This window comes from Sus scrofa, chromosome 18, assembly GCF_054392235.1.
Source record: "Sus scrofa isolate SSC_HxYL_T2T_F1_AM1 chromosome 18, Sscrofa_HxYL_maternal_Yorkshire_Landrace_v2.0, whole genome shotgun sequence".
NCBI classification, from domain to species: domain Eukaryota; kingdom Metazoa; phylum Chordata; class Mammalia; order Artiodactyla; family Suidae; genus Sus; species Sus scrofa.
In genome coordinates, this window is record NC_139400.1 from 59,497,723 (window position 1) to 59,510,822 (window position 13,100).

A 13,100-nucleotide genomic window follows, 5' to 3' on the forward strand; every position below is an offset into this window, starting at 1 on the left:
TGATTCAGTGGGTTATGAACCTGACTAGTATCTGTGAGGACACGAGTTCAATCCCTGGCCTTGATCAGTAGGTTAGGGGTCTGGTGTTGCCGTGAGCTGGCTGTAGGTCACAGACGCTGCTCGAATCTGATGCGGCTGTGGTGGAGGCCGGCAGCTATAGCTCCGATTCGACCTCTAGCCTGGGAACTTCCATATGTCGCAGGTGTGGCCCTAAAAAGACCCCAAAAAATAAATAATTAAATTTAAAAAGAAAAAAAGGATGAAGGACTGGGAATTTTTGCTAGAGGCAAAAAACTCAGGATCTCAAAGAATTCTTAGGATGCACACACAGCTTTCACCTTGTGACTCTTGTTACCTAAGTTACCAGCTTACTGCTTAAACCCCCAAATAACTAATCTTATTTATTTATTTATTTCGTCTTTCAGGGCCATACCTGCAGCACATGGAGGTTCCCAGGCCAGGGGTCCAATCGGAACTGTAGCTGCTGGCCTACACCACAGCCACAGCAACTCAGGATCAGAGCCACATCTTCGACTCACACCACAGCTCACAGCAACACCGGATCCTTAACCCACTGAGCGAGGCCAGGGATCGAACCCACGTCCTCATGGATGCTAGTCAGGTTCACTAACCACTGAGCCACGATGGGAACTCCCCAACAAACTAATCTTGAGAAAAGTTTGCAGATGGAATCATTGAGCATTGCATTGATAAACCCCTCACTGGGGAAGTCGGGGGCTTTTACTGACACGGGGAACCCTTTAGTGTGAGTTGGAGTCACCTGGAGAGCTGATTCCTGAACCCACACCACGTGCACACAAACATTTCATGTTTCTGGTTGAGCAGGTCCGGTGGAGCCTGAGAAGCCACATTTCTCACAAGTCCCCTGGTGATGCTGATGCTACTAGTTGAGGATCAACACTTTGGGACTCACTAGAAATCACAAAAATTCTGGGAACAATTACCCCAGTTGCCATCAACAGACAGAGGTCGGGAAGCCTTTACCCTGAGGCACTGGTTTTACCATAGCCCTGCTGAATTTTTTAGCTTGATGAGAAGTTGTCACCTCCCAAATTGAAGGACTAAGTGTAGCCAGGCTATAGCCCGAAGCACTCTATTGGAGCCAGAGCTTCCAAGCAAAGGAGTATTACTTCATAGTTTGGCTGTTCTGGATGTTGTAAGTTAGGTTCTATCCCTGAATCTGTCATAAACTAATAGCGTGACTCTGAGCAAGGATCGTTAACACTTAAAGATCCTTGAATCCTACAACAGTGTCTAGTTTCCCGGAGAAGCCATTGGGTCTTCAGGAAAATGAGAGCCACCTGGTGGTCAGTACTGAAATCTTTTTGATGACCATCGCGAGGTGCTACCGTTTGTAAACTCATTCATTAGCTCGTTATTGGGCGGATACCATATGCCAGGTATTGTACCAAGTGTAGAAGATACGGTCCATGATCCAGATGGAATTTATGGTTTAGTTTGGAGAAGGAGAAAACTTTTTGGAGGAACTAGAAGGAACTGGGTTACATTGGACCAAAGGTGACTTTAGGTTCAAATGTTCTGGTTTATGTGACCCCCGGTCTCCAGGAGACTAGGGTGGGTTGCCGCTCAAATTTCCTAGACACACCCCCTCCTCAGGGAAACACTTCTGCGCAATCTCAAATCCGGAGACGTTTCTTCTCCGATAAACGAAGACTTCGCTGGTTGCATTTCACAGATATGTTCTACTTTAGGTGTATTTTCCTTGCAGGTAAACAACTTGAGTGTAAAATTAATAAATCAATAAATGAAGTGATTTTCTGCTGAGAATTCATTCACCTGGATTATTCACCTGGATACAGGGACTCCATTACCTTAGCTTTTGTGTTACGAGACTGTTGATAGGAATAAGAGAATTTGTCAGAGTTTTTGTTTTGTTTTGTTTTTTGGTCTTTTTAGGGCCTCACCCTCAGCATATGGAGGTTCCCAGGCCAGGGGTCAAATCGGAGCTACAGCTGCCAGTCTACACCACAGCCACAGCAACGCAGGATCCAAGCCGTGTCTTCGGCCTACACCACAGCTCACAGCAACACCAGATCCTTAACCCACTGAGTGAGGCCAGGGATCGAACCCACAACCTCATGGTTCTTAGTCAGGTTCGTTTCCACTGCGCCATGATGGGAACTCCATCATTTGTGAGGGGTTTTTTTTAATTTGTTATGTGATATACAGTGAGTTGTCTGTCTGTACATTTTAAATTATACCTACATCCAGCTTCTCATCTTGAAGTTTTTGCTTAGAATTCAGAAAGAGCCTTTATGAATATATAGCATTCTCTGTAACACATAGTTCAGAATAGAGGTAATATAAAAAAAGGAAGCAGGAGTTCCCATCATGGCATAGCAGTAACCAACCCAACTAGCATCCCTGAGGACTCAGGTTCGACTCCTGGCCTCGATCAGTGGGTTAAGGATGTAGCATTGCCATAAGCTGTGGTGTAGGTCACAGACACAGCTTGGATCTTGTGTTGTTGTGGCTGTGGTGTAGGCCGGTAGGTGCTGCCCCGATTCAACCCCTGGCCTGGGAACCTCCATGTGCCATGGGTGTGGCCCTAAAAAGACCAAAAAAAAAGAGAGAGAGAGAGAAAGCATGTTCGGTTCTGAGGGAGAAGAGCAAAAAACAGTCCTGTGAGGGAAGGAGAGCTGTTGTCAGCAACATGGAATGCTGCGGTCCAGCAGCTGCGGGCTTTCCAGCAGAGAGAACCCGGCTGGTGACATCACTCAGGCAAGTGACTCATCTGGGCCGTGGGATGTCATTAGTCTGCTCCTCCTCTGACCCCACACCTTTTCTGGTAAGGACTGCAAGCTCTCTTTTGGACACAACTGCTCATTCCACCAAACCTATGTCAGCTCAAGGGTTTTTGTGTGTGAACAAGAATCAAGTTTGTGGGGAACAGGGTGTGTGTCGGGGGTGGGGGGGTAGGTGGTTGCGGTGTTTCCACACAGTAGCTACCATTTAGCCTTCAGAGGCCACTCGTCGATGGGACCAGCTCTTCTATTTGGCCTGAAAGCTGCTCCCATCTGCCCTCTGAGGACCAGGTCTGACATCATTGCTAGGGTGTGTTCTGGAACAGAGCTGGAGGCGGTGGGCATTCTTTGGTTCATTAAGCCCAGCAGGGGCCTTTCCATGTGCCCATCAAACCTACAGATTTGGTTCTTCTCAGGATTCAGTGACCAGGAAGAGTGACGTTTTCACTGTGCTCGAAACAAGAACCACATTTAACCTCTATGCTCAGAAGAAGAGCTGAATTCTCTGTAACTGGCAATGTTTCAGTGCTCGGTGTTAGAACCATTTTTTTAAAATAGTGATTTTTATTTTTTCCATTATAGCTGGTTTACAGTGCTATGTCGATGTGTTAGAACCACTCTGTGGCATTATAGACTTACTTAACAGCCAAAGAGTGGCAACAGTTAAGAATATATAACTACTCTGCCACGGCAGTTTCTGGATCCATTATCTGGGTCCTGGGGGTTCTGAATATATCAAGTAAAAGCAAATGACATAAGTATAAGAAATAGAGGCAGATAATTCACTTAAAAAGTAATACAGGAGTTCCCGTCGTGGCGCAGTGGTTAACGAATCCCACTAGGAACCATGAGGTTGCGGGTTCGGTCCCTGCCCTTGCTCAGTGGGTTAACGATCCGGCGTTGCCGTGAGCTGTGGTGTAGGTCGCAGAAGCGGCTCGGATCCCGCGTTGCTGTGGCTCTGGCGTAGGCTGGCGGCTACAGCTCCGATTTGACCCCTAGCCTGGGAACCTCCATATGCCGTGGGAGCGGCCCAAAGAAATAGCAAAAAGACAAAAAATAAAATAAAATAAAATAAAATAAAATAAAATAAAATAAAATAAAATAAAATAAAATAAAATAAATAAAAAGTAATACAAATGGTTCATAGTTATAATGAAAACATATTCTATCTCATTCACAATAAGACAAACACAAATTTTTTTTTTGTCTTTTGTCCTTTTAGGGCCACACCTGTGGCATATGGAGGTTCTCAGGCTAGAGGTCTAATTGGAGCTATAGCTGCTGGCCTGTGCCACAGCCACAGCAACACCAGATCTGAGCCACATCTGCGAACTACACCACAGCTCAAGGCAACACCAGATCCTTAACCCACAGAGCGAGACCAGGGATGGAACCCGAAACCTCATGGTTCCTAGTTGGATTCATTTCCGCTGCACACCTATGGGAACTCCGAGAAATACAAATTTAAACTATATCATTTCTCACCTATCAGATGAGAAAAACAAAAACACAAACCAACGCTCTGACAGTAAACTCGACTGGCAAGACTGTAGGTAAACAGGCACATTCATATATTGCTGTGGGAACAGAGTCCCCTGTGAAATCTGGCAATACTTATCAAAATTACCTACGGGGCAGGGGCCTTCTTCCCCCTCCCATTAGCCCTGGGAGCTATTTGCTTTTCTATAATAAAGACTTTGCTTCTTGCTGAAAAAAAAAAAAAATTACCTACAAATTAACCTCTGAGTCAGCAATTCTACTTCCAGCAATCTACCCAAAGCATATACTGGCACAATGTGAAAAATGCACAGCAGCTAGGACCCTTGGCTATGTTGCTACATGTTTCAAAGGTCTGAAAAGTGAATTCTTACAGCTATAGCTGTAAATAGAATTCATGCTTCTTTTTCATTTTTGACCAAATATCTGTGTTGAACTATAATATACTATAATCCTAACTTTTCCTTTAGAGCAAGCTGAGAGACTTTTGATTTGGAATAACATAAGAAATTCCTGGGAGTCCCCCTTGTGGCTCAGTGGGTCACAAACCCAACTAGTATCCATGAGGATGCAGGTTCCATCCCTGGCCTTGATCAGTGGGTTAAGGATCCAGCATTGCTGTGAACTGAGGTGTAGGTCACAGATGCAGCTTGGTCCCCCCCAGTCTGGAAATTTCCATAGGCCACAGGTGCGGCCGTAAAAAGAAAATAAATAAACAGATAAAAAGAAACTATAAGTTCCCACTGTGGTGCAATGGGTTAGGATCTGATACTGCAGCAGCTATGGCATAGGGTGCAGCTGCAGCTTAGATTTGGTCCCTGGCCATGGAACTTCCATATGCCATGGGTGCAGCCCCAAAAGAAAAAACAGAAAGAAAATTTTAAGGATGAGTGAGCTTAAACTGCTGAGAAATGTAGTCATCTATTATCACACTATTTCTAAATTTTATTCCTCCCACTTGAAAAACTAATACTTTTAAATACCTTTTTTTTTGGGGGGGGGCTTTTGCTTTTTAGGACTGTGCCCACCACATATGGAAGTTCCCAGGCTAGGGGTCAAATCAGAGCTACAGCTGACGCCTACACCACAGCCATAGCAACAAGAGATCTGAGCGATGTCTGTGACCTCCACCACAGCTCACAGCAATGCCAGACCCTTAACCCACTGAGCGAGGCCAGGGATTGAACCTGCATCCTCATGGATACTAGTTGGGTTTGCTATTGCTGAGCCACGACAGGAGCTCCCTTAAATACGTTTTTTATAAAGATATTTATAAAGCTGACACATAGCCAAAGTAGAAAATTTCAAAAATACTAAAAAGTGTTAAAAACCCAAAACCATCACCATAAAGATTTCATTGTTAAATGTTGATCCATTTCCTAGCAATCCATTTTCCATGTGAACGAATGAATGCTTTTAAGAAAAGCAAATCTGGGAGTTCCTGCTGTGGTGCAATGGCATCAGCTGTGTCTCTGGAGCACTGAGAGGCAGGTTTGATCCCTGGCCTGCACAGTGGGACCAGGATCCTGTGTGTTGCTGCAGCTATGGTGTGTGTCGGATCCATGGCCAAAAAAGGGCCAAAGATAGAACCTGCATCCTCATGGGTACCAGCCCGATTCATTTCCTCTGAGCCACAATGGGAACTCCATGTTTTGGCTATTCTTGGTTTCTTATATTCCATATGAATTTTAAGATGGTTTTGTCAATGTCTGCAAAGAAGCAAGCTGAGATTCTGTTTAGATCTTTCATTTTTTTTTTCACTAATGTTTTGTAGTTTTCAGAGTACTAGTGCTATTTTTGTGAAATTTAATCCCCAATACTTTCTTTTAGATGTTATTATAAATGGAACTGATTTTCAGTTTATTCATTGCTAGTCTATGGTACAGAATTGATTTTTGTGTGTTGATCTTGGACCCTGCAATCGTGCTGCACTTGTTTACTTAGTTCTAATAGTTTTGCTGTGGATCCTTATACAAGATCAGGTCATTTGTGAAGAAATAGTTCTACTTTTTCCTTTCCAATCTGGATGCCCTTTATTTCTTTTTGCTGCCTGAATGCTCTTTCTAGAAACTCCAGTAGAATGAGGAATAAAAGTGGCAAGAGCAGACATCCTCATCTTGTTCCTTATCATAAGAGTATTCAATCTTTTATCATTACGTTATGACATTAACTTCAGGTTTTTCTGATGACCTATATCAGGTTAAAGAAGTTCCCTTTTATGGAGCTCCCATTGTGGTGTAGTGGAAACAAATCTGACTGGGAACCATGAGGTTGAGGGTTCATTCCCTGGCCTTGCTCAGTGGGTTAAGGATCTGGGGTTGCCATGAGCTGTGGTATAGGTCACCGACACGGCTTGGATCTGGCATTGCTGTGGCTCTGGCATAGGTCGGTGGCTACAGCTCTGATTAGACCCCTAGCCTGAGAACCTCCATATGCCATGGGTGTGGCCCTCAAAAAACAAAAATAAAAGTTCCCTTTTAATCCTAGTTGTTGAATTTTTTTTTATGAGAGTGTGTTGCATTTTGCTAAATGGTTTTTCTGCTCCACTGATGTGACCATGTAGTTTTTGTCCTTTATTCTATTACTATGGCATATTACATAGATCAAATTATAAGGATATTGTCCTGTGGGTTTTTTGTTGTTGTTAATATCTTTGTCTCATTTTTGGTATTAGGGTGAAACTGACATTTAATGAATGGGGAAGTGTTCCCTCCCTTTTTTAAAAGGCCATACTCTCACCTGGCCATACCCAGACCTATGCCACAGCTGTGGCAATGCCAGATGCTTGAACCCACAGCTGCAGCAACACACAGGATCCTGGTCCCACTGTGCAGGCCAGGGATCAAACCTGCCTCTCAGTGCTCCAGAGACACAGCTGATGCCATTGCACCACAGCAGGAACTCCCAGATTTGCTTTTCTTAAAAGCATTCATTCGTTCACATGGAAAATGGATTGCCAGGAAATGGATCAACATTTAACAATGAAATCTTTATGGTGATGGTTTTGGGTTTTTTTTTTTTTTTTTCCTGGTTTTGGGTTTTTAACACTTTTTAGTATTTTTGAAAATTTCTACTTTGGCCATGTGTCAAATTGGGGCTACAGCTGCCAGCCTACACCACAGGCACAGCAGTGCAGGATCCGAGCCACATCTGCAACCTACACCACAACTCATGGCACTGCTGGATTCTTAACCCACTGAGCAAGGCCAGGGATGGAACCTGCAACCTCCTGGTTCCTAGTCAGGTTCATTTGGGCAGTGCCACAATGGGAACTCCTCAAGGTCTTTGTAAGGAAACTGTTTTCCTGAAAAACCTGTGTTGCCTCTTTGCTTTACTTTGGATTTGTTTCATTGTAACCCAGGTAGGGAAGGGGCAGAGGTAAATGCCAATATAAAATAAAAGTGGCCGTGAGTTGACGACATTACAGTTGTGTGAGGCATATATCAGGTGCTCTGTACTATTTTTATTTTGTGTATGTTTAAAACTTTCCATAATAAAAAGTTAGAAATATATATATCATAGGCTTATTAGTCAAGCTCCACTCAGGCTGCAGAAAACACACCACTTATTGGAACAGAGAGAACAAAGTATCATTAACTGCTAAAGGGTAAACTGAGAACTCTGAGGTGAAAGGAGATTAACAAATAGCAGCTACCTTGAAGAAACAAAGGGAAAGCCTTAGAAACCTAAGGGAAGGGCCTGTGGCGCCAGAAAGAGCACAGAGCGCTAAGGAAGGAGCTGGCTGGCTGCTGGTGGAGGAGGAAGGAGCATGGGCTGTTTTTGCAACTGTTGTAAAAGCTGATTTAGCTGTTCCTACCAAAGGAACAGCTGCTGCCAGAGTAAAAGCCTTGCCTGGGTGGTGAGGCAGAGGAACAGAAAGCAGACAGAAAGGAGTAAGTCCCTTCTCCCTCCTCTGGTCTTGCAGTTTCCCTCTAGGGCTCCCTATTGGAAAGCCTAGCAAGGAAGCAGGAGGCAGAGCAGAAATGTCTGCAGAGTCCCAGCCTCGGCATCACAAAGCTGAAGGCAGGTAGATGGATACCGCGTCCTGACTGACCTCATTAGAACCAGGTAGGTTCTGGCTCCTGGAAATAGCTGCCTGGCCTCTGGGCCTCGCCTAAACCTCTACGGATGTTTAAAAAAGAGAAGAAGAAGAGTTCCCGTCGTGGCTCAGTGGTTAATGAACCTGACCAGTACCCATGAGGACTCAGGTTTGATCCCTGGCCTCGCTCAGCGGGTTAAAGATCCAGCATTGCCGTGATCTGTGGCTCCGATCCCACATGGCTGTGGTGTAGGCCAGCAGCTACAGCTCTGATTCGACCCTAGCCTGGGAACCTCCAGATGCCGCAGAGGTGGCCCCAAATAGACAAAAGATTAAAAAAAAAAAAAAAAAGAAAAGAAAGAAAAAGAAAAAAGAAACTTGACCGTCCTTTTCTAAGAGTCACTAAAAGAAAATGTCTCTCTTAAAGCCTTTATATTTTGGCGAGTACTGCAGTCTTAAAGGGGAGTTTAAAACTGAAGAGAAAGATGTAAACCTCCTGGAATCTCTGTCATCATTAAAGCTGTCCTCTCCAAAGGCGAAAATACTGTCACTGTACTTTCAGTGGCAAAACTGGTTGCCTATTCAGAAGTAAAATGGAGAACTGGAGAAGGGATGGCTTCGCTGTACCCTCTCTGTACCTTAAAGATTTTTGTACCTGTGAATAACTGCCCAATCAAAAAGCGACTAAAATTTTGCAGGGAAAGCCATTGTCTTAGATCAGGCTTCCCAGTGGACGCTCATGAGGGAATTTGCCTTCGCGTTTACTGCGACTCCACTAATTCTTGGCGATATTACTGTGAGAAAATAAAAGGAGCAGGATTAAGCTAGAGGGAGCAGTTGAACAGCCATGCAGTTCAAGCAAATTGTTGTTAATGACACAGAAAATCCTGGAGCTGGAATGGCCCTCCAAGGTTGTCCCAAATGAAGGCAAAGCAGCTGGGCAGTTCCCCCACTTCCACCAGTCACAGGCAGTAGGCTGCCTGCTGAAAAGGGTTTGACCTTGGATGCAGCAGCTCCTTTTGGCCAAGTCCAGTTCCTGGGAAGAGACTACTGAGCAATGATCGGTCGGTACTCTGGGGAGCTGAAAGAATAAGTGACTCCGTTTTGAAAAGGGCGTTGGAACTATGCACTACAGCTTATACTATTTACCAATGGTCCTCAAATTTTAGTGTGTTCCAGAATCCCCCGAAGGACTCGACGGGCCACAATTTCTGATTCAGTAGGTGTGGGTTGGGGGGCAAAACCTGCATTTCTGACAAATTCTGGGTGGTGCTGATGCTGCTGTCTAGGGATTACCCTTTGAGCATCCTTAAACTAGATCTTCCTGGGTTAAATCCAGCAAAGCCGAATAACTTATCAGCATATGTAGATGCTAATACCCAAGATTCTCTGGTTAGATCTGCTCCTTTTGAGTTCATCCTGCTTTCTTTGCAATCCTAGTTCACTGTAAACTAGACTTTATACACTAACACACTTGCACCAAGGGAGACCAACACAGTTCAGCAAGATAAGGGCTGATGATACACTGGGTGGTACAGGGCACTTAATTCAAATCAGGGATGTCAAGGAAGACGTAATGAAGAAAGTGATGTCTGTGTTGGCCCTTGAAGGATGATTAAAAGTTAGCTGGCACGGAGTTCCTGTCGTGGCGCAGTGGTTAACGAATCTGACTAGGAACCATGAGGTTGCGGGTTCAGTCCCTGGCCTTGCTCAGTGGGTTAACGATCCGGCGTTGCTGTGAGCTGTGGTGTAGGTTGCAGACATGGCTCGGATCCCGCGTTGCTGTGGCTCTGGTGTAGGCCGGAGACTACAGCTGCGATTCGACCCCTGGCCTGGGAACCTCCATATGCCGCGGGAGTGGCCCAAGAAATAGCAAAAAGACAAAAAAAAAAAAAAAAAAAAAAAAAAGTTAGCTGGCACGATTAAGTCAGGCAGAGAAATACAAATATCACATGAGATCATGAATATGTGGAATCTTATAAAAAATGCTTCCAAAAATGATGCAAAAGAACTTATTCACAAAACAGAAACAGAATCAAAAGATTTTGAAACAGAACTTATGATCACCAAAGGGGAGAAGTTGAGGGGGAGGGGTGGATTGGCACATACACGCTACTGTGTACAAAATCGATCAGCAACAAGGACCATATACACACTGCTATATACAAAATCAATCAGCAACAAGGATCTAGTATATAGCTCGGGGAAATCTATTCAATACTCTGTGATAGCCTATGTGGGGAAAGAATCTGAAAAAGAATGGATATATATGTATGGTTGAGTCACTTTGCTCTACGCCTGAAATTAACACAACGTTGTAAGCCACAAACACTCCAGTGAAATTTATTTTTTAAAAAATTAAAAATTAGGAGTTTCTATCGTGGCTCAGTGGTTAGCGAACCCCACCAGCATCCATGAGGACGCAGGTTCGATCCCTGACCTCACTCAGTGGATCTGGCGTTTCCGTTTGCTGTGGTTCTGGTGCAGGCCAGCGGCTACAGCTTCGATTAGAGTTTCCTAGCCTGGGAAACTCCATATGCTGCGGGAGCGGTCCTAAAAAGACAGAAAGACCAAAAACAAAAATTAAAAATTAAAAAAGGAGAAGTTGGAGTTCCTGCTGTGGCGCAATGGGACCAGTGGTGTCTCTGGAATGCTGGGATGCAGGTTCTATCCCCACCCAGAACAGTGGGTTAAAGGAGGATCCATATTGCCTCAGCTTCGGTGTAGATCACAACTGTGGCTCCAATCTGACCCCTGGCCCCTGAACTCCATGAGCCATGAGTCGGCCAAAAAAACCAAAAAAGTTAGCGAGGGAGAAACTGAGATGGAGGACTCAGCAACAGCAAAAGCCTGTGCAAGGGCAAGATGGAGCTTCAGGTGTGGTCGAGAAGCCACAAAACATGAGATGAGCAGGGGCCAGGGAAATGCAGGGCTCTCCATGCCATGCTAAGGATTTGGATTTTGTTCGAAAGTCAAAGAGGTTAAAAGGAAAAGTAAGATTTGTATTTGAGATTGCAACGAAGGAGAAAAGGGACAGAACATTAGTTAGCAGGTTTTAACTAATCCAGGAGAAAAATGACAAAGGCTAAACTGAATCAGCGGCAATACACACAGCGCCCACACACACACACAAAAGCACGATTGGATATTCAGGAAGTAGAGGGATCTAGTCGAGAATTACCCAGCCACACTGGCCTGTTTCTAAGTCCCTTCATTGTGACAAGTCTTTTTCCCTTGAGAGCCTTTATACTTGCCCTTTCTCGGTGGAACACTGCTAAATTACACCCTCCCTAAATTACATTCCTCGGCCTCTGTCTCTCAAAGGACCCTGCTCTCTTCCATGGACTTGCATTGATTATCATTCACACAGTGGCCTGTCTCCTTCTTCAACATCTGACCCCTGCTGTCAAGGACGGTTAGGGCACGGACAGGCCAAGGTTGCCAGCCCCAGAATCCTAGCACAGTGCCTCCCAACAGCGGGCCCTAGGCGATCTGTTGAAGGTGAACTCACAGGGGATGCTCTGGCCGACTCGGACCGCCCTCGCCAGGGCCAGGGACACAGAAGGGCAGTGATTAACCGTGGTTATCGCTCACTGGATCAATTCCCAACGCTTCTATTGTTCAGCTTTGCTACCTACTTTGCAGGCTTGGTTCACCTGGGCCTCCGATCTCACTGCCGCCCGCTCCCTTCTCCTCGCTCGTCTATACCTTCACTCGCATTTTTCCAAATCCTTATTAGCAGCTCCCCCCTCTTCCTCCCTTCGAACTCGTTACATTTCCTTAAAAACGAAGGGTCTCCTCCACCCCCACCCCATGTTACATCCTCGGGGTCAGAAGTAAGATCACTCTCACTTTGGGACAGGATCTCCCCACCTGGTGATAATCGCGCCAGAACCAAATCTCCGCGCGGGACGGTGGGCTCTGCACACCCGGAACGCTGCCCGGCGCGGTCAGTGCAGACAGTTGTGGAAAAGAGGCAAAGTTTTAAAACTGCAACCGCTGAGAGTTGGCCCCGAGCCCGGACCGGGCCCCGGCAACTGCGGGCTGTGTGGTCCTGGGGGCAGCCGGGGGCAGTGGCCGTGGGCCGACGAGCCCTTCTTCGCGCGCGTGCCTCAACTTGGCCGCAGGCTCGGAGATTGCGACCCCATTTCAGAGTTTCTCCCCCTTTTCGCTGGGCGGCTAACCTAACGGCAGAGGGAAGGCGCTGAGGCGAAGGGCCACGAGATGCCCCGGAGCAGTGCCGCCGTGAAGCGAGCCTCCGCTAGCACGGAGAAATAATCAGAATCTGAAAAGCCGCCAGGGGAAGCAGACAGACAGCAGTTCCCTTCCCAAACAGTTCTCAGACACTAAGAAAGGGCGGGAAAGTCAGAGCCGCCTCAAGTCGTTCCACCCATTGGCTAATCGCGCTGTCGTTCCCCGCGACCCGCCTCCCCTGCTCGCGGGCGATGTTCTAATTGGATAACTTCCTCCAGCCGTCCCCTTTCATTGGTGAATCCCTCCGTTTGTCAGGCTCCAGCCCTGAAGACTGGCGGAGAGGGGAGTTTGGCCCCGCCCCTGGTCGCGCACAGGCGCGTCTGTGTTGGGGGTCCGAGGCCCCGCCTCCGCGTGCCGTGTGCAAAAACAAACAGCCGTTAGGGAGGAGGGGCCGAGGGGGCGGGGTCTGTCTAGAAGGAGGCTCACGATTGGGCGGCCGGCGGGGTTCAAACGAGCAAGGCGAGCGGGCATTGGCCGGGGCTCTGTGAGGCGGGCCTCGGTTATTGTCCGAGCTCCGGCAGCGG

At 46.4% G+C, this 13,100-nt stretch overlaps 1 long non-coding RNA gene across 1 annotated transcript; it reads right to left on the reverse strand.

Moving 5' to 3' along the window:
• Positions 1-7,726: 7,726 nt before the first annotated feature.
• LOC146395086 (uncharacterized) lies at positions 7,727-12,670 on the reverse strand. Its single transcript, XR_014833244.1, has 2 exons — positions 12,196-12,670; positions 7,727-10,875 (listed from the first exon to the last, which is right to left on the reverse strand). It is a non-coding gene; the product is annotated as an uncharacterized LOC146395086 (long non-coding RNA).
• Between the last annotated feature and the right edge of the window lie 430 nt (positions 12,671-13,100).